The sequence below is a fragment of the Uranotaenia lowii genome, chromosome 2 (assembly GCF_029784155.1).
Source record: "Uranotaenia lowii strain MFRU-FL chromosome 2, ASM2978415v1, whole genome shotgun sequence".
NCBI lineage: Eukaryota > Metazoa > Arthropoda > Insecta > Diptera > Culicidae > Uranotaenia > Uranotaenia lowii.
In genome coordinates, this window is record NC_073692.1 from 209,013,963 (window position 1) to 209,040,880 (window position 26,918).

General features: G+C 35.5%; 1 protein-coding gene across 6 annotated transcripts in view; it reads left to right on the forward strand.

Moving 5' to 3' along the window:
* The first annotated feature begins 856 nt into the window (after positions 1-856).
* The window catches only part of LOC129743796 (unconventional myosin ID), a 94,638-nt gene continuing 68,576 nt past the window's right edge, over positions 857-26,918 (forward strand). Inside the window, exon 1 of one of the 6 annotated variants that reach the window (XM_055735991.1) lies at positions 857-879. The gene's annotated coding sequence lies outside the window, so the exon portion shown is untranslated. Of the gene's footprint in view, positions 880-1,015; positions 1,039-1,362; positions 1,455-1,476; positions 1,667-1,707; positions 1,949-2,062; positions 2,087-26,918 lie in introns of those variants that run through there. The other 5 variants (XM_055735992.1, XM_055735987.1, XM_055735989.1 and 2 more) reach the window with 5 other exon arrangements.

Consider the following 26,918-nt stretch of genomic DNA (forward strand, 5'->3'; position numbering starts at 1 on the left):
TCAAAAAAGAAGTGCTTAGTAAACTGTGCTCACATAGCAACAAATGTTATTTCTGACACAGCCTAGCGCGTGCGACGCAAAGTTTGTCATGCAACAAAAGTTTGTCAAAGCGCAGCATACATCAGCAGACAGTTAAGGTTTCAACCTCCAGCGAGACATAGTCCACGAGGCAAAGTCGGTTTATAATGACCTTTTTGGTAGTATTAAAAAGATATGAGAAGTTCATATAGAAAAGTGCATCACATGTTATTTCAAATATCTGTACATAAACCTATTGTATATTTTATTCTTGGATGAAGAAATAATCTCAATGTATTTTTTTACTCTTCAATATTTCAATGTACTGAAAAAAATTAAAATAATGACCTATAACTTCACATTGATTTCTATCCTTAGAGGATACAACCAGGCATGATTGATTTTATCGCTTTAAATGTGCACAAGGGAGCAGTTCTAGCACAACATTTGCAAACGGTTTATTTTATGGTTTTACCGTTAAAAACTTGTAGTGCTAATTATTTGAATTCGGTAGTAAATCTAAAAGCTATTCAGGTATAAAACAGAAAAATAATGTTTCAAAATACTTCACTTTGAAAAATCATGTCAAAGAAATCCCATACATTCGAGTGTTTGTTTGCAAATGATTAAAGCGCCGCACCATCGCCGTAGCAGCAGCAGCAATATTATTACCCACTAGCTTGAAATGCAACGTTTAGCCCGATCGTCTGACTCATCACTATGACTGGATGCGGCCTTCAGTCCAGCCAGCAGTGTGATTCGTTTTCTTGAATTCTAAATAAGGGTCGCGATGAGTCAGTCAGCCGAATGGGATTTTTTGGCGTATTTGAATAACTGGATAGGCTGCAGTTACGATTTGAAGTATTCGCTGTATCGTTGCTCCCGCTTATCAATTTTAGGCAATGTTGAATGCTGCCAAGTGGCTAATGTCGCACGACGAAGGAGTGCACGTGCACGTATCGTTCTTCTTTCTGCTACAAGCATCGGTCCCGGTCGTAAAAGTTTGGCAGAGTTTGTGATGTGTGTTGACGAAGAAGTATTTTCCCATGATGCATGCAACCCATACCTGTATCTGAAACCCAACAGCACTTCTCCGTCTGTCTGGTTCCACGCGAGTGTTGTGTTGTTGTGATTCCATGCGTACATGTGTCTGTCTATACGACTGTATTGCTGGCTTCTGTCGCCGTTCTCGTTCGTCCATTCAGCAAAGGCTTCTGTCCAACTACGCCAGACAGCTGTTAGTTTTGGTGGTGCCTTCGGTCGAAGCAAGACGGTTCTTTTCGGTTCCGGATCGTCGTCCGTAACGCGTTTCATTTGTGGGCAATTTTTCGTTTAACTTTTCAATCGGTTCGGACGTAGGAATTTCGGTGATGTCCAAATAGAACGTGCTGTTTGTGCAATTTAAGCTGGAAATTGATTACCGGTGTCTCTAACAAGTTGGATAAATCGGTTGATAAATTTGGATATAGTTCAAGGATAGCAGGGGAAGAGTTCATGGCAGAACAACGACACTCAAAACTTTGAGTGTTCGATGCTAAGTGCAATTGTGCGGAAATTCCAACGGAAGAGAAACAAGTGACAAAAGGAAGTTTTATGGATGTTCCCACTACTTCCAAAAAGCCGAAAATTGAGCATTACACAATTATTGGTAGATTTAATTTCTGGGTGTTAACGACAAAAGAGTTGTGCAGGACTGCGCCAATCATCATCAGTGAACTCATCGGCAGCAGCAACAGAGAACACACCGACCAAATGGCATAAAACTATATTGTGCTTATGTCATCGGCAATGGACGTGTAATTCCTTCTCTTAAAACGAAAAAAAAGTAACTGACCCGGTGCGACAGGGTGCAAAGTTCGGTTCACAGTTTCGAAAATCAATCGCAAATTGGTCGCAACAACTAAGGTTTCAGAGAATCCCCCTGCAAACGGTTCGTTCTTTGGTGAAATACTCCCCAGCAGGAATAAAAAAAAAGTTTTCAATACCGTTTGTTGTAAAGCGTCTGACTGATGATGCTCTGAAAGTGATAACTTCCCCATGGAAATTTTTGTGCTGCCACTGGACTGAGGTTAGAGCCCATACATGGATGGATGTTGATTCACCTATCGTACGCGACGCGCCAGAGCCCAGCCGCTACGCACCATGCTGGAATGTTGTGCTTTGCGTATATACCGATACTACCGACTCGCCTTCCTTCCTTTCGCACTTTGCCTTTCTTCCTCTTCGGGCGTGCTTATTATTGGTGGGTTGCCAGTTTGACGAGCGTCGCACACAGGAGTAAATGCACCTAATAAGCGATCAAAATTATTGGCGGACAAACGGTAAACGGTAGACGTTTGATGTCTCCGCGACATTTTTATATTTTTTGATGATCTATCAAATTCTTGAAAGAAAAAAGTGATTTTTTCACCTGGAAGGGAGAAAAAAAAATTATTGGAATAATTAGTTTAGAGACTTGATGTCTTCACAAAAGTTGTAGACTTATTATTTTAAGCAACTTTGTTGAGGACACCATCAAGATCGCATGAAAATCATAAAAGTTTTGAGCATTTTAAAAATATCGAGCATTTTAACAAGTTTTTTTTTTAATATGTCTTTATTTGTATCAATTCATCATTACATTTATATTACATTATTACATTAAACTAGGTGTTCAGCTCAATAATGAACTGTTCAGAGCCCTATACTGCCCCTATTCGCATATGAGTCCCATGTGCATTTTCATCGTTTTTGAGTTATCTATAGAAAACGCTTCTTTGAGCTCCAATTTACCTATAAAACAAGTTTTTGTTCGAAGTTTGTTCCCAAAATTTTGAAAAAAAATATGACCCCTGATGTGTCTCATGTGAAAAATATTCGCATATGAGTCCCATGACCGAAATTCAGCGCCAGAGCTTACAATTGAAGGAGAGGATAGATTAAAAATGAAGTAAATCAATGATTTAATGCCTTAAACATTAATTTATACAAAAATTGAACGCATAGTAGCAAAATGATTCCGAAGAAATCTGGTTCTTAGTCACAAAAAGCATTAATAAGTAACTGGTAACCAAAATTATTTTTTCGACAAAAATCAACCGATGAACAAAGCTCAATAGATCAGTCTTCGGTCAGGATGGTTCCTTCGTAAGTAATTTCGATCATCTAATGTGTGATCGGGATTGTGGTACTTGAAGTGTTGTTTCGGTAACAAAATAACAAACTTTTTCCATTTCTTTTTTCTATATGCACAACAATATCAATACCACTGTTTTCGTTTATTACCTAGGAAGATGTTCCCGGAAGAAATCTCCTTCTTTGTCTTCAATCCAGCAGACTTTTGGTCGGTGTTATTTACGTACCGTAACACACATTGAATTAAATGATGATAATGTCTGATAAATTCGCAGCAATTTCACACGAATGAAAACAGAGTTTTGAAAAAACACTGGAAAACACATCCACTTGGTTAAAAAACCTTGATTGAAATCAGTTTGAAATCAAGACCTTTCGATAGTTTTCTTCTGTCATCAAAAAGAATGGTAAACAATTGAAAAAAATATGTTTGAAAAGTACTTGCCACTTGCCAATAACTTTAGCACCAGAGACTCATTTGCGAATAATCTCTGTTCGAGGGTTAAGAATATTCGCATATGAGTCACATGAGTGTTTTATTGAAATTTCTCCTTAATTATTAGTTAGTATTAGCGCAAAAGTAAACAAAAGTATTCTTTGAAGTGCTTTCTATCCGAACTATTGATAGGTTTTGCCAACAAATGATGCATACGTTTGTTTTTATGAAAACAAGTTTCAAACTTTACAAGCGTTTTTCTCGGTTTGCTGTTTTTACACATGGGACTCATATGCGAATAGGGGCAGTATAGTTAACTAGATAATAAAAATTTATTTATAAGATTTAAACTTGCTGAGCGCAATCAAGTATTTAATGTAGGAGAACATCCTGTAATGGCTAAAATATTTTAAACTTAAAACTAAACACTATCCTAAAATAAAACTAATTATAAAGAGAACGAATCTCTGCGATGGAAGACTGCATCGATTTGCCTCTGAAGTTGGAGATGATGTTGTTGGCCATCTCTTCGATCGATTCAATGCCCGCAATCCGATGAAGATCTTCGGTGCTGTGCCAAGGTGGAAGCCGCAAAATCATTTTCAGAAGCTTGTTCTGAATCCTCTGGATGGCTTTTTTCCTCGTCGCGCAGCAGCTAGACCAACAAATCGGAACTGCATACATTATCGCTGGTCGAAACACCTGTTTGTAGATTAGCATCTTATTTCGCAGACACAACCTGGATTTCCTGTTGATGAGAGAATAAAGATATTTAGTGTATTTATTACATTTTGATTGAATATCTTCAATGTGATTTTTAAAAGTAAGATTCCGATCAAGTGTGAGTCCCAAGTACTTCACGTGATCAGACTATTCTAATGAAACCCCATTAAAAGTTATGGAATGATTTTCATTAGGTTTTAGAAATTTAGCTCTTGGCTTATGGGGGAATAAAATAAGTTGAGTTTTGGAAGCGTTAGGAGAAATTTTCCATATTTTCAAATAATTCAAAAAGGAATTTAAATTTTGTTGCAATCTACTGCGTACCACCCGTAAATTTCGACCTTTGGCTGAAAGCAAAGTATCATCAGCAAATAATCTTCTACCTTTTCCTTCTGGTACATCAGGAAGATCAGAAGTAAAAATATTGTATAAGATTGGCCCAAGTATACTGCCCTGAGGGACCCCAGCTCTAATGGGTGTCCTTTCAGAGCATGAATTTTGATAGCTTACTTGTAAGGTTCGGCTAGTCAAATAATTTTGTATAATTTTGGTGAGATATACACTGCCGCTGCCGGCAAGTCTGTCCCATATGCAAAAACAACGAACCGAGAAAAACGGCTTTAAAGATTTTTATAAACTTTCGTGGATTTCTCGGTAGAAACTTTACCTTTTCTACTTCTTTCTTCACAGATATTAAGATAATTGTTGTAGAATTTCGTACAGTGTGTTTTTGATTTGGAAGTTGTTGATGCGAAGGAGAAAATAATGATGGGACAGCCTTGCGAGTATATTTCGCATGCGGATTAAATATACCCGCAAAGCTGTCCCATATTTGGCTTTTCTTTTGTCAGTTGATCATTTGATTCTCTCTATCTGCGCTGTATTATTCACTTTACTGGTTGTTTACTGATAAAAATAAGTTTGAAATGATGATTATGACATGTTTAGATAGTCACACACAGATAAAGAAAGTTTATCGTAAGAATTGAGTGGGTCTAAAATAAAATGAATAACAACGTTCCATGAATAAAACAACCTGTACCATCATATTTTGGAAAGTTTTTCGGTCGATTATCTTTTTAGAAAGACTATAAATACCTTCAAATTAAATTAATGCTGAATCAGGAACAGCAAAGTATCTTGGCTGCAAATATTTGATAAGAAAAATCTGTGTGCTACCAGGTACGCGTATTTTTGTTCATAGATTTTATGAAAGTCCAAGCAGCAAGAAACAGCATGACAAAAACCTAAAAAATATGACTTTATAGCTGACTATTTTCCATGTTTTACAAAGAACAATTCAATAAGCTTCATGCGAAATTAAAAAAAAAACAGTTTGATGGAATTTACCCATTAGGCAAAACTTAGCTTGTAAAAATAATGGAGATTGTTATTTTTGACTTTACTGTACTGTTTTATCTAGTCTAACTTTCGCAATTTCAATAAATGCTTATTTTGTCGCACACATTGTATGAATATTTGTCAAATTAACGTAAATTAGAGGAGCAATTTTGAAGCATTCTGTATAAATAGACATATGGGACAGCTTTGCGGGTATATTTCATATGGGACAGACATGACTTGGTATTTTTTTCATATATGTTGGGAACAAAGTTATGAAAGTTTTTAGTCTAAATTGAAGAACTAACTGTATTTGAACGATTTTTGAGGTAAACTGAAAAATGACGAAAATGCATATGGGACAGTCTTGCGAATAGCGGCAGTACAGGAAAATCAAATCGAGCTGATTTAGCTACTAAACCTTTGTGCCAAACACTGTCAAATGCTCTTTCAATATCAAGAAGAGCAACACCAGTTGAATAACCTTCAGATTTGCTAGCGTTAATCATATTAGTTACACTCAAAAGTTGATGTGTAGTAGAATGTCCATGACGAAAACCAAATTGTTCATCAGGGAAAATAGAATTCTGATTAATGTGAATCATCATTCTATTCAAAATAAATCTCTCAAATAGTTTACTTAAAGATGGAAGCAAACTAATTGGTCGATAACTTGAAGGCTCTGAAGCACTTTTTCCAGGTTTCAAAATTGGAGTTACTTTGGCATTTTTCCATTTAATAGGAAAATAAGCCAAGTGAAAACATTTATTGAAGATTTTAACTAAAAAATTTAAAGTGCTTTCAGGCAACTTTTTAATAAGAATATAGAAAATCCCATCTTCCCCCGGAGCTTTCATATTTTTTAATTTTTTGAAAATCAATTTAAGTTCATCAATATTTGTCTCACAGGAACTTTCAAATACATTTTGCTTAGAAAAAATATCATCAAATTCAAGGGAAATTTGAGCATCAATTGGACTTACAACGTTTAAATTAAAATCATGAGCAGACTCAAACTGTTGGGCTAATTTTTGAGCTTTTTCTGCGTTAGTTAAAAGAAGTTTATCCCCATCTTTCAAAGTAGGAATTGGCTTCTGGGGCTTTTTCAGAATTTTAGTTAATTTCCAAAACGGCTTTGAGTAGGGTTTTATGTCCTCTACTGCTTTTGCAAAATTTTCATTACGAATAAAATTTAAACGACGTTTGATTTCTTTTTGAAGGTCGCAATAAATAAATTTCAAATAAGGATCCCTAGTACGTTGATAATGGCGTCGACGACTGTTTTTCAGTCGTATCAAAAACTGAAGATCATCATCAATTAAAGGTTGATTAAATTTATGTTTAACTTTGGGTATTGAAGCGGCTTTAGCATTGACTATTGAAGTTGTCAAATTTTCTACAGCCAAATCAATATCTTCAATTGAATTAAGTGGAACGTTTACATCCAAATTACGTTCAATAAAATTACTATATCGCTCCCAGTCAGCTTTTTGAAAGTTAAAAGTTGATTTTAAAGGGTTTTCAATGGGACTTTGGGATAAAGAGAAAGTTACTGGAAGGTGGTCTGAATCGAGGTCCGCATGAGTAACTAATTGACTACAATGCTCGCCTAAATCCGTTAGAACCAAATCAATTGTGGAGGGATTTCTAATTGAAGAGAAACAAGTATGCCCATTAGGATATTCAACAGTATAATAACCTGCAGAGCAGTCATTAAATAAAATATTCCCATTAGAATTTGATGAAATAATATTCCAAGATCGGTGTTTTGCATTAAAGTCACCAATAATAAAAAATTTAGATTTGTTTCTGGTGAGTTTTTGTAAATCTCCCTTCAAAAAATTTTTCTGTTCACCACTGCATTGAAAAGGCAAATATGCGGCAATAATTATAATTTTCCCCATAGACGTTTCTAATTCAATTCCAATTGTTTCTAAGACTTTTGTATTGAAAGAAGGAAGAAGTCTAAATTTGAGACGACTATTTATGACAATAGCTACACCCCCACCTTGTCGATCAAGTCGATCATTTCGCAAAATTTTAAAGAAAACATTGCTTTTCAAGTTATTGTCCGGCTTTAGAAAAGTTTCAGTGATGGCAGCAATATGTATGTTTTGAGTTTTCAAAAATAAAAAGAATTCATCTTGGTTAGCCAGCAAAGATCTAGCATTCCAATTCATAATATTTAAACATCTATTTGGATCCATGAGGGAATCGTAAAGTCATAATAATTTTGTTAGCATAATTAAAAGAAGTTTGGAAAGCTTCAAACATTGAATTTGCTTTCAACATAAGTTGCATCATTTCCATTAAATTTTGATGCAAAAATTTTAAATTTTCCTCAGTAATCTCACCCAAATCAACAAAATTGTTAGGATCAGAAAATGAAGGAGAAGAACAAGTAGGGGAGAGTGGGGATACTTGATCCCCTTTTCTTATTTTCACGATATCTTTTTGGAAAAATTTAGCAACTCGCCGTATTTGACATTTTCTGACAGCTTGTAACTTCAAGTTTCTATGCTCCAAAAATTAGAACGATACTTGAACCCGTTGATGAACTAGAAGCATTTTCATGGGAGTAAAAAAAATGCGATTTTTCTGAAGTTAGGGGAGACTTGATCCCCTATTGAAAGACACTTGATCTTTTATTCAGGAAGCCCTAATCCTTGTATAAAAATCAAACAAAACCCCAAGATAGAATGTTAATTGACTATTTTGGTCATGTTTGTTCTTATTTTACAACTTATAGCAGACATAAGAAGAAAATTCTATAACTTCGTCTCAACGCTAATAACATTGCATACTTAAAGGCGCTATTTTTTATAATTAAGAGAAAATTAATTATTTTTGCTCTTTTCTTCAGAAAATTGTTTGATAAATATTAGTATTTGGATAAATATTAGTAATTTCGTGATCAGCAATCATAACGATCAATTTAGAAGAAAAATATGCCGTTTGGAAGGGGGATCAATTGTACCCAACTCTAGGGGATCAATTATACTCATAATCAACATTTTAGAAAACTTTTTCTGAAAAAAGTTAAGAGTTTTCCATTGCTTTGAAAATATGGCATTATGAAGTTCATTTTACGCTCGAACGATTGATACATTGGAACAAATATTTTTTTCATAATTTTCCCATGTAACGAACATTTTAAAATGATGAAAAAAGATCTTCAAGTTACATTTAGTGAAATTTTTCAAACAAAGTTCAATAACTCAAACAATTATTTTGTTAAAATTTTTCAAACTACAAGCATTGTTATTTTGCTCATTTTGGCACATTTTTCTAGAACATTTGATCTTTGTAAGACATTCCAGTTTCGAGATATAGCTAAGGAATCATGTATCCCCAGGGATCAAGTATCCTCATTCTCCCCTATTTGAATTTCGGGGATTTTCCCAAGCCTTCGCATGAACGTTGAGACTTGGTTTTTTCCCATTTTTATTAGTTAAACCTGAAGAGGGAAACCCATTTTCAACCACCTCTGAGAACGATAAACAACGAGTCTGGGGCGCAGAATCAGCACAGGTAACATTAAAATCACTTCGGGTATTACCCAGCCGTGATTCCAATATAGGCCGGGGCTGACCGCGAACAGGCAGGTTGTTTGCCGGCCCGACGTGTGAAGACGAAAAAGAGGAAGGAGAAGAAACTTTTCTGGAAACTTTGGGATTTTTCCTAGAAGCAATAATTTTTGCCCTGATGGGACAGTCTAGCGAATTCGAGGAATGATTACCTGCGCAATTTGCACACTTGAAAAATTCTGTTTGTGGCTTATCACCACCAAAAAGGCATTTAAATTTTTCATGATCGAATGAGCCGCAAAGCATGCATCTGGCATTCATTCTACAATTCTTAGTGCCGTGGCAAAAAGCTTGACAACGACGACATTGCGTGATATTTTGAAGGAAATTGGTTGAAGATTTTCGAAAAGGTTCGAATTTGACTCGACAATGAAACATAAGACGAGCCTTTTCAAGAATTTGCAAATTATTAACTTGCTCAGGAGCAAAACCAACACTACTGATATTATTCGTGTTGGTTCTTTTCCTCATTTGAATTACTTGAATCGGAGAAAAACCTAACAAAGAATTTAATTCAGTTGTGATCTCATCCGGTGTCTGATCGCCGGTGAGACCACGAAGTACAACTTTAAAAGGACGATCACTTCTAGTATCGTACGTAAAAAATTGGTGTTTTTTATTATTCAAATAATTTAAGATTTTTTGAAAATCATTAAAAGATTCCGCCAAAATACGAGCAGTTCCCCTTCGACCGATCTGAAAAGAAATCTTCACATCCTTGACAGAAGTGACGATTTCTTTTCGAAAGGCATTGAAGTCCGGAATTGTGACCGTAATTGGTGGAACCTTTTCGTTTTTAAGAGTATAAGAAGAAGAAGGTTTCTTAGTACTCTTATCAGAATTAAATATGAATATTTCCTCATCACCGATGTTATGAAGGACATCGAATGAATTGGAAATTTCAACTTTTTTGGGCGATGGACCTGAATTAGGTTCGGCAATCCGTTTTCTTCCGGCCCTTGAACCGGCCGATGACTTCCCCATGCTGGAAAGAAAAGAGAAAAATATGAATAAAAGAAAATAAAAATAATTTTAGCACTGAGAAGTGCTGATTGAAAAACAGGTAAGGAAAAAATAAATAATGTAAAAATGTTCCTGCAGGTACACAGCAACGATACGATGCTCCGGCGTACGTGTTGACGGCTCAACGGTACAGATGGAAGTGACATTTTAACAAGTAATTTTGAGTTTTTATTCAATATCTTTTTTAGTATACGATTTACAAACTTGGATATTTGAGAAAGTTGTTCAAATTGATGAATCACACAATTTTGTGGAACATTTCAAATTCATATTTCAACTAAAAAAGGAGGTATACTAAAAAATATCCAAAATATTGCCTTTTTTAGTAAGTTATAACCTTAAGAGTTCGGACGAGCTTGTATAGTTTTTTGAGTGGGTTTTGTTGGTCAAGTTATTGGCTTTCCATTGATATATAAATTTAACATTAGTTTTGGATAGATTTTTTATAAACTAATAGTAAATTGAGATTGAGAGCTAATAGTAAAAGTTAATAATAAAAGTGCTTGATTTTACAGACCACAGCTGGTAATTTGAAAAGTTCATAAAAAATATTTCAATGACTTAGTAACTCTGTTTTCATGAGGATCAAGGAAATTTGATGAAAATTCCAACCGATATTGATGAATTTATAATGAAGAGACTGATAGGGTGACCAATTATAGTATTAAACCATAGAATTTCAACATTCTGAGGACCAAATATGAGGTATATCAACTTTCATTACGTGGTTTGATACTCTGAGCACAACTGCTCTGAAATGTTAAATTTATTCTTTAAATTATATTATGAGAAATCAAAAACGACCCATCAATTAACTCAGGAATTTCAAATCTGCCCATTTAATCCATTTTATGCTGAAAAGCGGCTAAGCGAATTTCTGAAATCTTTCGTTGTATGCTTTTCGCAGTTTTAATGTGATAAAATTATCACAAAAAATAAAATTTAGTTAGATTTCATGGGTTTTCATGTTGTTGTAGATTGAATAATTTATCAGCCCAGTTTCAATAATAAAAGCTGATTATTCAGTTAAAAAACAATGATTATCAAGAAGAAAAGCAAGAGCAAGAAGATTAGCAAGACTTAAGTAATTAATTGTAAAAAAATCAAAAATGAGTGTGGCTCCTTAAAGCTTAAACGTATGAGCCGTTTCAAATAAATCAGTTATAAAAAAAAGAAGAAAAGCAATGATTTTTCATTTTTTTCTTATACTTCCATTCATGACAAGTGACATCGGAAACCAAAAACTATTTTTTAATCTACACGAATCTTTAAATCAGCCAAAGTTAAGCTCACAAAGTGAAATTTCATGATTTTAACCGGGATGGTAATTATCTTTGCTCAAAAACAGCATCTTTGTTTAGCCCTTTTTGTCTTTCGGCTTAATTTTCAGACACCAACAAAATAAAAATATTTTTTTCTTCGTGAACAGATAGTGAACATGTAGACCATGGCCATGGGTAGCCAACATTTTCTGCCGGCGCGAGCCAAAATTTGGAAATGAAATTTTCCTGCGGGCCAAAAAATAATGTTTAAGCATATTTTTTAGTTTCATTTTTTATAAATATTTTTAAACATATTTATTTCTTTAAAATTATAAAAACACATCAAAAACTTCATTCGTCTCGCATCACTCGTCACAAGCGGACGCGTTTTTATTTCTTCTCCTCTCGCTGCACAGTGGTCCAAAAGAGCTAAAAGTGGAACTTTTTTCGTAGCGCCTCTGTCTTTCATCTTATCTCTTAAGTGTCTTTAGAACATTTGCTTCTTCAAACATGCTTCATAACTTGAAAGCATCAAAAGTTAGTCAAAGTCCACTATAAACAAATTGAAAATTCAAACTTTTTAATTTCAATAGATAGAGCTTTACTTTATACTACAAAGTTGTAGAATACGTGAAAATATGAAACTTTGTTGAATACATCAAAACTCTATCTCTTTTCAGAGCAGAGTAATAAAGGTTTTATTTTGAAAGTTATTTAAAAGTTAGTTTTTTAAACTTAACTATAGTTAGATGAGGATTTACATGAATAAGATATTCTGAACATTTGTTGTGGCATTTAAATCACACGTTTTGCACACGATTTCAACTTTCTACGACGTTTTCTAACCAAGTTATTGCAACTTTAAGTTTTATTTTTACTCAACTTCACGAGCGTTTATTGCAAAATCGTGCAAGTGGATTTTTAAAACTAATAAACCACATTGAAGCTTGAACTAAGTGCAACAAATTGGTGTTGGTTCCATTTGTCTCCACGCGCTCGTATTTGAACACAACAAGCATATATTTGATATGTTTCACGTATTTCCATACGAAAAATGGAAAAATTGATTTCCAGGCTACGCAGATGCTACGCAGAACGAAGGCAGAAGGCAGTTGAAAATAATTTTTGTATGGAAACACGCAAAACACATCTAACGTATGCTTGTTGTGTTCAAATACGAGCGCGTGGAGACAAATGGAACCAACACCAATTTGTTGCACTTAGTTCAAGCTTCAATGTGGTTTATTAGTTTTAAAAATCCACTTGCACGATTTTGCAATAAACGCTCGTGAAGTTGAGTAAAAATAAAATTTAAGTTGCAATAACTTGGTTAGAAAACGTCGTAGAAAGTTGAAATCTTGTGCAAAACGTGTGATTTAAATGCCACAACAAATGTTCAGAATATCTTATTCATGTAAATCCTCATCTAACTATAGTTAAGTTTAAAAAACTAACTTTTAAATAACTTTCAAAATAAAACCTTTATAACTCTGCTCTAAAAAGAGATAGAGTTTTAATGTATTCAACAAAGTTTCATATTTTCACGTATTCTACAACTTTGTAGTGTAAAGTAAAGCTCTATCTATTGAAATTAAAAAGTTTGAATTTTCAATTTTTTTATAGTGGACTTTGACTAACTTTTGATGCTTTCAAGTTATGAAGCATGTTTGAAGAAGCAAATGTTCTAAAGACACTTAAGAGATAAGATGAAAGACAGAGGCGCTACGAAAAAAGTTCCACTTTTAGCCCTTTCGGACCACAGTGCGCTGCAAGTGCAAAAGTGAAGTGTGTGGGAACCCAAGCAACCAAAAGTCCCATAAAATAGGAACAAAAACGCTTACTCAGCCCCATCATTGATATGAAGTACGTCCTATGCAGCCCAAAATTTAAGTTCTTATTGATACTTTCAAGTTCCAAAAAAAGTCCTAATGATCTTCTATTCAGCATTCAGCGGCCTTTTGATTCAGCTTCCAAAAAATCGCATTATGAGCAAAAATTCTCTCTATCTCAACTGCACCCTTGGCTTCGGTTCATATCACCTTCTCTTGATTATTTACTATGTTCTGTAGATGGTGCCGCCATGATGCTCACGCGCCGGCTTCCAAACTCGACAAATTGCTTAATTGCTTCTTTCCTACATTGCCTACATATATCGCATCAAAATGGTCACTCAATCATGAAATTACTTATTGAAAAAATTCTTGCTCGGGCTAGGGGATCGAACCCCAACCCTTTCGGTGAGAATCGAACACGCTACCACAAGACCACGCCTAGAGGTTGAAGGTAAAACTCGAAGTGGTGATTGGATTTTAAAAGCACATATATGCACTTTTTGTGACTTACTTAATCCCATTTTGAGCACTTTTGTGCCCTTTAGGTGACTTACCGAATCCCTTATTGAGCACTTTTGTGCCCGTTATGTGACTTAAGTCCCGTATAACGTACGTATAAATCACTTTTACAACTTTCAAGTTCGTTAATGAGTAGGGGAGAATGGGGTATCGTAGGCCATGGGGAAACGTGGGCCACTTTTAATATCTCAGATGTGTGTTGAGATAAAAATCTCAAACCAACTGTCGCTTTGCGTGAGCATATATTCCTATATGTTGTTGACTGAAATACGCATCGTATGGTTCTTTTATTTATCAAGCTAAAAAAGTTAGTTAAAAAAACACCCGCTAATTTCATCGATGGAGAACCTAAAGTGCATAACATAAATATGCTCATACGCTTATGATCTTAGTTTTGTCATGATCTTTCACGAGGAAAAGGAATTCTTGATGAAACATCAATAAGTCACACAAACGCAACCAATTTGCAAATCATAGCTTGTGGGGAATCGTGGGCCACACATCTTGAATCACCTATATTTTTATATTTTTATACACATTCAGAACTTAAAATACGTTTTTCCTATCTGTAAAGTTTTCATTTGCCAAATGAAGAATTATGAAATATATTTAGTTCATCCTATATAAGAAATTTTGCCAAAACGTTCGCGGGCCAAGTTTTGGAATCTATGCGATCATACACAGCTCTCTTTTTTATTTCATCCTCTGAAATTGCTTTGAAATAACGAAATAAATTAGGAAATCACAGTTTTAGGTCAACTCATAAACTTTGCATGTTATTTGGTCAATTTGGATTTGGTGGCCCACGATTCCCCACCATTTTTCAAAATCCTAAAAATAATGCTTTTTTTTAAACAGTCAGAATTTGGGGAAAATAACTTATTAATTTTTTAAAAAAATACCTTTTGAGACATTGAAAATGTAGAAAGCCATACCATTTTTTTTCATTTTATCTTTTATAATAAAGAAGTTATGGAACAACGAAAAAAAGTGACCCATGATTCCCCACTCTCCCATACATATAGATCACTCATGGGAATTGGGCAAAATAAGTCACATACAACGCACATATGATAACTTTTGCAACTTTCAAGTTCATTAATGAGTACATAAAGTTTACTAAAGCGAATTGGGCAGTTGTTTTTTTTTTGTCAGCCAATATGTAACTTTCAATGCCTTCATTCAAGTAAATATGTGACTTTTGGTTGGTGACTTTTGGGATGTCATTTAAAATTTGCATTTGCGGTAGTTTTGCAATAAGTATCATGATTGGTAAGAATCTGTGAAGGGAAGGCCAAAGTTTTCGTGACCAAAACCTCTGTTTTCACCGAATTCGAAAGCTAAAAAGAGTATTCTCGTTTGTTCACTTCGCATTCTTCTGTCTCAACCTCAACTAACCGTTTTACGTTCATTTGAATTTTATGATGGTCCTGTAATGTTTTGGTCAGAGGCTGACATTTCCATGGATACGATTTTTAGTGGCACAAAAATAACCAACTCTAGTTAATTTCGAGACATCTAAACCCACCCACCAAATTGATCCTAGCTCTTCTCAAAAGGGAATTAGGCGGCATCCATAAATTACGTAACGCAAAAAATGCACTTTTTTGACCCCCTCCCCCCCGTAGGTCACAAATCGTAACGCTTCGACATACTCCCCTATGAAAAATACGTAACGCTGACAATTGCCCCCCCCCTCCCCATCTTCTCATGATTTTCGAAGATGAAAAAACGTTCTTTAAAACGGAATTATTATCCATCCAAATCGCTTCTTAGTACTCATTGATGATAACTCTCTGATAAAATAAATTAATTGTCTTATTACGAGTTGCTCTGGGCTTGTTAACTGGTATCTACCTTGTTTACTTTATTTTGTTCAAGCAGCATAACTTGTTATGCAAAATATACTCCACTTAGTAATATTCGTCAGAATAATCAAAATAGCTGATCGGAATAATCAAAATCAATTGAAAAAAATAGTAAAATTTCCTCATAAGATTGGATTGAGTTCTTGGGGGAAAATGTACCTTATATTCGGTTTTCCAACGGATTTTCACGGATATTCAATCCATTGGTTACAAACCTGTTTCAATCTTGTTAATGCTCACAAATTTTAAGGTGATTTTAGTTTGCTTATCATTTAGCAAAAATTGCATGATATCAAAAAAGCTGCGATTAAACTGAAATTTTTTAGGAAAAAAATCGTTACGTAACGATGAGCATACCTTCCCCCCTCCCCTATGTCACAATTCGTAACGCTAGAGCTTACTCCCTCCCCCCCCACTAGGAGCGTTACGTTGTTTATGGATGCCCCCTTACTGAGTTTTTAAAGAGCCGGAATTGAAGAAAAAGGATTTAGTCTTCTAACATATTGATTCGACGAAGTAATGGCGGGAAAAACTGACTAGAAAAGTGTGCGTTCACTGAAGGGAGATATTAAGAGTAATGTAGGAATATTTCTTACAAAAACATTAAATAATTTTTTTTTGCATTATTTTATTCTCAGGAATTTTGTTGATCAAATGAATGGTGAATAATTGTCCCATTTCAAAACGAACTCTACACTACAACATAAGCAATTTTCTCGGTTTTAATACCGTATTGGAAGCAGTTATCACGATGCTAATCTAGTTTCTTCGCGAGAATGTACAGGTCATGTTGGACGAAGTCAAAAATATATATTTAATTCATCCAATCCGGTTCAGCTGTAATTTTGCGTATGACGTTTTGGTAGACTGATGGACAATTTAATCCTAAATTGATCAAGTTGGATTTCTTCTGTACTAAATAATTGTCGCAACTCTCTTGCAGACTTTCTTAACAAAAACCTTTACCTCTGCTTGGACAAGAAATGATTTACATCGTCAAACCATTTATACGCTCTAAATGACTCTAATTTATCACTTCATAAGCAGAAGTCTTTTATCTTTTAGACGATACATTCTCTGTTTTGAACAGTATTTCCTAAGGGAAATCGACTGTGTCCATTGATCTTCTATCTCTTTATCAACAATTTATAAGCCACCTTCAAACTGGCCGCACTGCCCATCGACGATGGTCCCGTTTCGAATTTCGTTTTTGTTTTTAATTCTAAGCACATCGTCAATGCGCTTAACACTAGCTAGCTCTTCTGCTGTCTGTTTGCCGCACAACGGGCAAAATTTCACATTAAGTAACAACCGGGCAGTTTTGGCCCATGTGGGGGTATGAGTAAGGCCGCTGCTCGCATTCATCCATCGTAATGTGCATTATTTATAAACTGAAAATGTTTTTAATTAACAGTTATTGTTGGTGTTATTGCTGCCGCACATCTGTACATACACCCATAAAAGAGGTTGCAAAAATCCAATGCCTTTTTAGCAAATCTCTGTGCCGATAATGCTCTGAAATGTGCACTGTGCCGAAGACGGTATGTTTGAAAAACCGTAACTGGCATAAGGACTCGGCTCCCAACCAAAATGATGACCACTACATTCAAGCGAAACAAGAAAAACATTTTATGGGATTTCCTTCCTATTGGATAATTCATCCCAGAAACCAGAAAATAAAAATTAAAACCACAGCGCCGTAGTGAGAATCGAACTCACATCATCAATTGAATCGTCTTGCCTGTCCGACATTCAAACCAGTGTACTATTCGAGCTTCATGTAGGACGAGGTATATTTGTCATAGGCTTTCTGTTACCGATCAATCACAAAAAACGTACAACAGCGGCTTCCCGGCGTTTGGCCTCCTTTCAATGCATTCCTTTGCCTTAAGAAGGAAACGGGAAAGGGAACGGGAGTGAAGGAACGGGAAACCCATTGAATGAGAACTGTGCTTTGCTTACTGCCTGCTATTACATACACACGCTACATATACACAGCTGCTAAAGCCGGGCAGCTTGGCCGGTGTTGTTTGCCTGTGAATTGAAGGAATGTTTTTGTTGTTGCTTTTGCTACATACACACGCACAGCTTAGCCGTGTTTGCCGGTTGATTGAATTAAGGATGTTTTTGTTGTTGCTTTTGCTACATTCACACGCACAGTGCTCGGTTCGCTGGCTGCCTGGTGTTGGCCGGTATTTATTTCCATCCTTCTTCGGCTTGTGATGCGATGGGGGGGGACGCGAAAACGTTTTTATTTTGTTTCATTCAGACATACGCAATTCGGTTGCGCTGGGAGGTTAATGCCGGTGGGCGCAAATCGAATCAGTGCCGGTCGCGTTATCTTCTTGTACCAATGATGCTATGAAATTGACTACACGCCATTGGCACAGAGGCTGAATTTTGGGTGTATGTATGTATGTAGCTGGATATATGTTACTACTCTGCTGCCACACATGGTTTCATGTCCGGCGAAATGGCAAAATGGACAAAACGATGACTGTTGTCCGGTAGAAGTTAGCCGGTGGAAACTAGAAGCCAGTCAGTAGTGGAAATGTGTGACAAATATTGACCGCGCCTCTATCTTGAACTGTGTTTTTTTTTTTTTCATTCCGACAAATGATGCTTAAAAATTAAAAACACGCTTGTTATCCAGCATTGGTACGGTTTAACGATTTAAAACTGATTAATGCTACCAATTGCAATAAGAGGAATCAGACAAACAGGTGATCATTGAAAACAGAATTTAAATTGCTGCTGCTATAGACTTGAGGCTAACACCACTTTTATTTGCTTGCTTCTGAATCTTTTCATTATTTTTTTGTCATGTGTCTTGATTCAACATTTGAACAGATTTTGAACTTTAATCCATTTAGCTTTCAATATTTTTACACGGTTTCTGTTATGATTTTTCTCGATTATTGTTTTTTTTTAATAATCGAAAGCAAAATATATTTATCCATTGGGGTGTATCAAATCACTTTTTCTTATTAATTTCTAAACGTCTATGGTCTTTTAACAGATTAGTAAGAATATTTGTTTTTTTTTCAAAATTTTTGAACTAAATAAGTCATTGAAGATTTCTGTGGAAAAATTCAAAAGTTTGTTAAAAAAAAACACTTTATTGGTTCATCTCGAGAATTTCTTTTTGTGTAACGCAAAAGACAAAAAAAAATTGCCTACCACTATTTTTGGCTACCACTTAATTGAAGACTAAAGGGTGTCCACGATGAAATTGCCACACACAAAATTGATTCGCATAGTTCGAGTTTTCATTCGATTGCCACCAAATTTTCAAGAATTGAAAAATAACTGTTAAACTTCATTTTTCCATTTTACTTGTATTTTATTTACGTCCATACGCAAATGCCCGCATCTTGGCCTTAACCCTGGCCATAAGATTCTGTCCATCTGTGAATCAACCGTTTTTTGCATGTAAACCTATACTTTCTTCAGTTCCTCGACTGTCTTTACTACCTTAGGTTGTTTAGGAAGGTGCTGCTTCATAATCGCCCAGTTCTTCTCGATGGGACGGAGTTCCGGTGTGTTGGGAGGGTTGAACGTTTTGGGCACGAAATTGACCTTATTGTCCGCATACTACTTCAGCACGTCCTTGGAGTAGTGGCATGAGGCCAAATCCGGCCAGAAGATTGTTGAGACGTTGTGGGCCTTCAGGAGAGGAAGCAGCCGCTTCTGGAGGCACTTTTTCATATACATCTGTCCGTTTATCGTGTCATGGGTCACGAAAGGTGAACTCCGCTTCCCGCACGTGCAGATGGCTTGACGAACCAGGAATTTAGTCGCAAATGTGGACATCTTCTGAGTACGGACATGCTCCGGAACGCTGAACTTATCCTTGACCGTGTAAAACAGGTTGCCGGGGATCTGTTTGAAGTCGGCCTTCACATATGTTTCGTCGTCCATGATGCAGCATTCAACTTTCGTCAGCATGTTGAGGTACAACTTCCTGGCACGGGTTTTGGCGGACTCGTTCTGCTTCTCGTCGTGTTTTTAAGGAAAAACTGCAAACCATTATTTCAGGTAGAATAAATGGCTTTTCAGAGGTATTTACTGGAATTACGAAAAATGGTGTATGCAAATCTTTGCAAAACTTGATTTGTTCATCACTTGTTCTATTTAAACAACTTACCAAGCCTTCTTGGATAAATTTTTGACTCGTGCTGTAAAAATACACATTTTTCAACTTGTTGCATAAATAACTAGTTTTAAAACTTTATCGAAATGACAATTAATTGAACAACTTAAACTGTCAATTGAAGCATATGTTTATAATTGTTCAAAGGCATGTGGAAAAAGTCAGTCTAAGAATTGTTCACACTGTGATGTTTCTATCTGCACAACTTGCTGGTCCTCTCTAGACTGAACTCTGCTCTTGACAATGCTTCCTTTTTACAGTCTCTTATACTCTGGCAGTTAACCCCGATCAACAGGATACAACATCTTCTGCTTGCACAAAATGCTGCCACATTACATTGAGCTATTTGTTCATCCATTTATAGCAAGTATTCTCTTGAATTAGTTTTTTTACTCCACTTAATTCATTTGTTTTTCGTTATTCTCATAATTTAAATAGTATTCTCGTTTCTCATATCTCATGTCCAACTAAGGACAAAATCCCCAAAAACAAAAACACCAACGTCGTGTGTAAAATTAATTGTGGTAACGAATCATACATAGGTGAAACTAGTCAGTTCTTGGAAAAAAGATTAATCTATAGGGGAGAATGAGGATACTTGATCCCTGGGGATACTTGATTCCTTAGCTATATCTCGAAACTGGAATGTCTTACAAAGATCAAATGTTCTAGAAAAATGTGCAAAAATGAGCAAAATAACAATGCTTGTAGTTTAAAATTAAAAAAAAAATGTTTGAGTAATTGAACTTTGTTTGAAAAATTTCACAAAATGTAACTTGAAGATCTTTTTTCATGACTTTAAAATGTTCCTTACATGGGAAAATTATGAAAAAAATATTTGTTCCAATGTATCAATCGTTCGAGCGTAAAATGAACTTCATAATGCCATATTTTCAAAGTAATGGAAAACTCTCAACTTTTTTCAGAAAAAAGTTTTCTAAAATGTTGATTATGGGTACAATTGATCCCCTAGAGTTGGGTACAATTGATCCCCCTTCCAAACGGCATATTCTTCTTCTGAATTGATCGTTATGATTGCTGATTACGAAATTACTAATATTTATCCAAAAACTAATATTTATCAAACAATTGTCTGAAGAAAAGAGCAAAAATAATTAATTTTCTCTTAATTATAAAAAATAGCGCCTTTTAGTATGCAATTTTATTAGCGTTGAGACAAAGTTATAAAATTTTCTTCTTATGTCTGCTATAAATTGTGAAATGAGAACAAACATGACCAACATAATCAATTAACATTCTATCTTGGGGTTTTGTTTGATTTTTATACAAGGATTAGGGCTTCCTGAATAAAAGATCAAGTCTCCTTCAATAGGGGATCAAGTCTCCCCTAACTTCAGAAAAATAGCATTTTTTTTACTCCCACGAAAATGCTTCTAGTTCATCAACGGGTTCAAGTATCGTTCAAATTTTTGGAGCATAGTAACTTGAAGTTAGAAGCTGTCAGAAAATGTCAAAGACGGCGAGTTGCTAAATTTTTCCAAAAAGATATGGTGAAAATAAGAAAAGGGGATCAAGTATCCCCACTCTCCCCTATATATAAAAATGAATTTCTGTCTGTCTGTCTGTCTGTCTGTCTGTCTGTCTGTCTGTCTGTTCCCTATAGACTCGGAAACTACTGAACCGATTTGCGTGAAACTTGGCAGGTGGGGGTATTGGAGGCAGGGGAAGGTTCCTATTGTGGTTTGAGACCCCTCCCTCTCTCATGAAGGGGGGGAGGGGCCTCCCAAACAAAAGACAATTTTTTGCATAACTCGAGAACCCATCAAGCAAATGGTATCATATTTGGCATGGGGTGGTATTTGGGAACGAGGTATATTTCTATGAATATTTGGTACCCCTCCCTCCTTTGAGTGGCGTGATAGGAAGGGGGGAGGGGGGCTACCTTACAATTTTTCATATAACTTGAGAACTAATCAAGATATTGGACCCAAATTTGGAATGTGAAGGTATTTGGATACGAAAAATATTTCAATGATTATTGAAGACCCCTCCCTCTTTCCAGTTGAAAGGGGGAGGGGCCTTTTACATATTTTTTTATATAGTTCAAAAACTAATAAAGCAATTTGAACCAAATTTGGCATGGGAGGGTATTTGGATACGAAAAATATTTCTATGATAATTTGAGACCCTTCCCTCTTTCCAGTAGGGAGACATAAAGGGGGAGGGGCCTCTTTTATAGTTTTCAACATAACTAAGAAAGTAATTAAGCAAATGAAACCAAACTTGGCATGGGCGGGTATTTGGAAACGTGACATGTTCTAATGATTGTTTGAGACCCCTTCCTTCTTACAGCGGGGAGGAAGGAAAGAGGGAGGGGAGATTCATACAATTTTTACTGCATAACTCAAGAACTAAAACAGCAAATGGAACCAAATTTGGCATGGAACGATATTTGGGTACGAGAAATACTTCTATGAATATTTGGTATCCCTCACTCTTTCGAAGAGGTGGATGAAAAGGGGGAGGCGAGGTCTCCCTTACAATTTTCAGTATAACTGGAGAGCTGATCAAGCAAATTGAACCATATTTGACATGTGAGTGTATTTGGATACGAGAAATGTTTCTATTATAAATTGAAGCCGTACCCTTTAAGCGGTAAGATATAAAGGAAGAAGGGGGCGGTTTCCATTTTTTTTTTTTTCATAACTCGAGAATTAATCGAGCAAATGAATCCAAATTTGCATCAAAAAGTATTTGAGTACGAAAAATACTTTTATGAATATTAAATTATCACCCTTCTATTGAAAGAAGAGAACGGAAAGGGGGATGGTACTCTCTTTCAAGTTTATACAAAACTCACAAATTTACTACGTAAATAAAACCAAATTTGGCATGGCATGGAATATAGGAAGGGAAGGAGGGAAGCTTACATTTAACTTTTATTTTACAAAATCCGAGAAATGGACAATACTTAACATGGAAAATCATTTTGGTATGACTCTATGATTATTTGACACATCATCCTCCTTTCAGTGAGAAGGTACATGGGAGGAGGAAGGTGAGCCCAATACAATTTTGTTAGCATATGTTCTCAATTTATGCTTACGAAGCCAACAAATGGAAACAAATATGGCATGGAAAGGTACTTGGTTACGAGAAATGTTTCTACGATTGTTATAGACTCTTATGCTTTACAGTGTAGAGAGGGAAAGAAAGAAAGGGGCTCCATACAATTTTTGTTGTAAAGCTTAAATACTTATCAACCAATGTAACTATATTTGATATAAGAGGATTTTTGGGAACGAAAAAAATATTTGTTAAAGATTACAATCTCCATTCAGCAGGGGGTGAAGGGAAGGACAGGGGGGGCTCTCTAATCAGTTTTTTAGCATAAATCCAGAACATTTCAAGCAAAAACAACCATACTTTATAAGTTAGATTATTTACGAACGATTAATTTTGGATCCTTTTTTTTAGGGCGAAACTTAAGGAAACAGATGAAAATTATCAGATCTTTAAAACAAATTTATAAATCAAGATTCAGAATATAAATTATGGTTTGTGTTGCAATTTGAAACTCCAGCTGAAGCTCTCATTTTATAGTGGTTGCTTATTAATTTCGTCATAATTTGATTTAAAATAATACCAAAAACAATAAAAATTTGAATGATTTCTGAAAATATCATTTGATTCTGAAAGGTGTAGCAAAGCACACCGGGTCAGCTAGTACAACATAAAACAAATGTATCTACAAAACAAATAAGCACTGGACTAGCACAACACAGTTTGGAAACTGGTCACCTTTTCGACTTCGACAATACAAACATTTTAGAAAAAGTTACAGGCTATAACGCAAGAATCACAGCTGAAACTTTTTACGTTAAGATTAGAGGTGACAACAATGTAGTCAATAGGCAAATAGACTCCTGTAATTTTAAGACAGCTCACGACTCTGTAATTAAAAGAATTGTCACAAACACTAACATATAAATGTAAACGAAAATCAAAACATAATGTCCCGAATCAAACTAGTATAGACGAAGGCCAGTAGTTTGTAAGATTTTCAGTATTGTAATTTTAGATAAAAAAAAATCATTGTTTAAAATATAATTTCAGTGTCCACTGAAGAGGAGCGAAAGCCATAGTAGCTCGAAACGTCTGGACAACTGGTAATAACGTTTTTGATTCTAAAATCCGCCAAAAAATGTCGATGATTTAAATCACGTTTCTCATATCTGCAATTATATTTTTCTCAAGAGTTGTTGTAATTGTATGTTTTTTTTCTTCTTTTCGATTGTAAGTTATCAATTTCAGTCACTACAACTATTTCCCCATTGTCATATACGTCATCTTTTTCCCTTCCATAAGCTTATTTATATTTTTCTCCATCTTTCTCTTCCCACCATCTTCCTTTCCACCATCTACCTCTTTCGATTATCCTTCGCTCCAAACTTTCTTTCTCTTTCATTATCATTCTCTTTACATTAACTTTCTTCTTTCTTCCTCTTCCTTTTCACATCATAGATCCTATTCCAATATTTTTCTTCCCATAATCTTTCTATACCTCATTTTTCTCTCCTTCGTCTTTCTTATTATCTTTTTCTCTACATCTTTCTTTCTAGCTAGCGCCTTTTGCTCAACCCGACTGTAAAATTGATCACTGCCTTAAGTTTTTCAAGGACTAGTGTTTCTTTCATTTGCGCCTTGGGCGAACCCCGACTGCAAATATTAACACTGCCTTGAGATTAACTCGGACTAGTGTTTCCGTTTCATTTATTTGCGCCTCGAGCTAACCCTGACTGCAAACAATAACACTGCCTTGGGCCTAACCCAGACTAGTGTTTTCATTTCTTTTTTTTTTCGATATTCACTGCAGAACTTTGCACGCCACATTTTACGCACAACTTGTCACACAGATCTCTCGCTGTTTCCACACCGCGCCGCAAGCGCCTCTTAAATCGCTTTCCCTCTCATATTGCAGCACCCTCTCAGTCTCACTTTTTGCAGCTCTGGTAGCACCTTTTGCACCTCTTGCAGCGTCTCGCAGTGGCTCCCGAACTTCTCCCAGCTCATCTGGTCGCTACCAGAGTACCCGCACCTCTTGCAGCGCCTTCGAATTTCTCGCACCATCAGATCTACAGATTCTTCGAGGGAGTAGTGCGTCTGGCGGATCGCCAATGTGATCGCCCATCTGTACAGCTTGCTGATCCTCTCTGGACTAAGCTCTGCTCTCGACTATGCTTTGTTTTTATAGTCTATTATACTCTGGCAGTTTACCCCGTCCGGCAGGATACCACACGCACAGCACTAGAATCAACTTCAAAATATTTTTAACAAATAACTACAATCAAAATTGGCAATCAAAAGTGGAACTATAATATCTTCGTAGTTTAGAAAAAGGCCTACTCATTTCAGAGAAAAAAAAACTCATAAGTACCTGTTACTCGTTAATGATATTCTTATCAAATTACACTGAGTCCAAAAATCAAATTCCAATAAATAGTCCGTAGACTGTGTCGTGATTTTACGATTCTTATGAATCTCATTTCAGAGATTCATTCAGACACGTCTGTCACTCACAAGATTAGATCAATGACTGACTTTGTTTTGAAAGTTTTGCCTGGTGTTGTCAAACTTTAGGTCAAGCAAATAGAAATTCGCTGCAGCATTTTTTACTTTTCGTCAAAAAACTGATCACTTTTTAAAGAGAGTTGTTATCGTTTAGTTGTGAACCTGTATATAAGAGAAGTGACATCTGAAACACAAAATTCCAATCGAGCAAAAGAACTGTCAAAATCGATTCCAATCGATCCGAGCATTTTGTCGCAGAGCTTTTACCTTTCTTATTGAAAACTCAACCAAGGAAGGTATTGTGATTGTTGTTATAGTTAAAACAGATAATTTTTAAGCTGGTCATATGAATTTATGATTAGGTGCAATTTTTTTCAATGCTTTGGTGAATCGTGTTCCTAGTTATAAAACTAACTAATTATTAACGAAATTCAAGTCATTCATACCGTTTATCGCGATCCTTCGGGCATCGAGTTCAATGTTGTTTTGTTGGATTGAAGGAGCGTTCACTTTAGAGCTTGAACATTGAGCCAGAAAACAGTGCTGGGGATTTTTTTTGTCCAAGATTTCGGCGATGTTGCCACATATTTTATTTAAAGAGGGATCAGATGTCGCTTCTCTTATATGAAGGTTCACTATCGTTTAGTATAAAAACTCGTGCCAGAACCAAACAAAATTACTTTTTTAAAGATAAGATGTGGTGACCGAAAATTTTATTTGTTTTGAAGATTTACTTTCGCGCACAACCGACTATTCTTCGCAAAAGACGCCTAAAGAATGACCGTTCTTTTTCGCATTCGATAGAGTTCCCTTTTCACTCACACACTCACAGAACTAAACGAATCGCATAAACTCAATTCAATGATTCGCGCTTAATCTGATGAATGGGCTCATTAGAAATACCACAGTTCATTCGTTAATTAATTTCAGTGATGCCAGAATATTTGAATATTAATCATTAGCTTAATTATAAAGTATTATAATTCTTACTAGAATTTAAACAAATATATTTTTATATGAATTACTTTTTCATTACCTATATCCACCACATATTCTCAGTTTGGTAAAATTTGTGCTCCTGTTCAATGCAAAACTCTCCTAACGTCACGTCTTGAAAAGATTTAATTATGATTATTCTAATGAAACAAAATTTGTTACCAGCTCACTGTGATTTAATCAGACCAACTTGACGTTTGGGCTCTTTTTTCTGTTTTCAAGCCCTGGGTCAAAATAACAAACGTTGTTATAAAAAAAAAATGTTGCCGAACACAAGTATTATTTTATTTTATTTTAAATTAAATTTGATTTATTTTCTGCATATCCTTCATCTCATCTCTACACACAGCAGCTTGAAGTGAATTAATATCCCCAATTTTCCTCATATTACAGTCAAATTCTCTGGGATTGTTCAACTCGAAGTTTGGAACAAAGCTTTAGTAGCTGATTTAAACAATGTTCTGATGATTTACAGTCTACAGGTTATGTGAAAAATGCACTGTTTACTTATTTT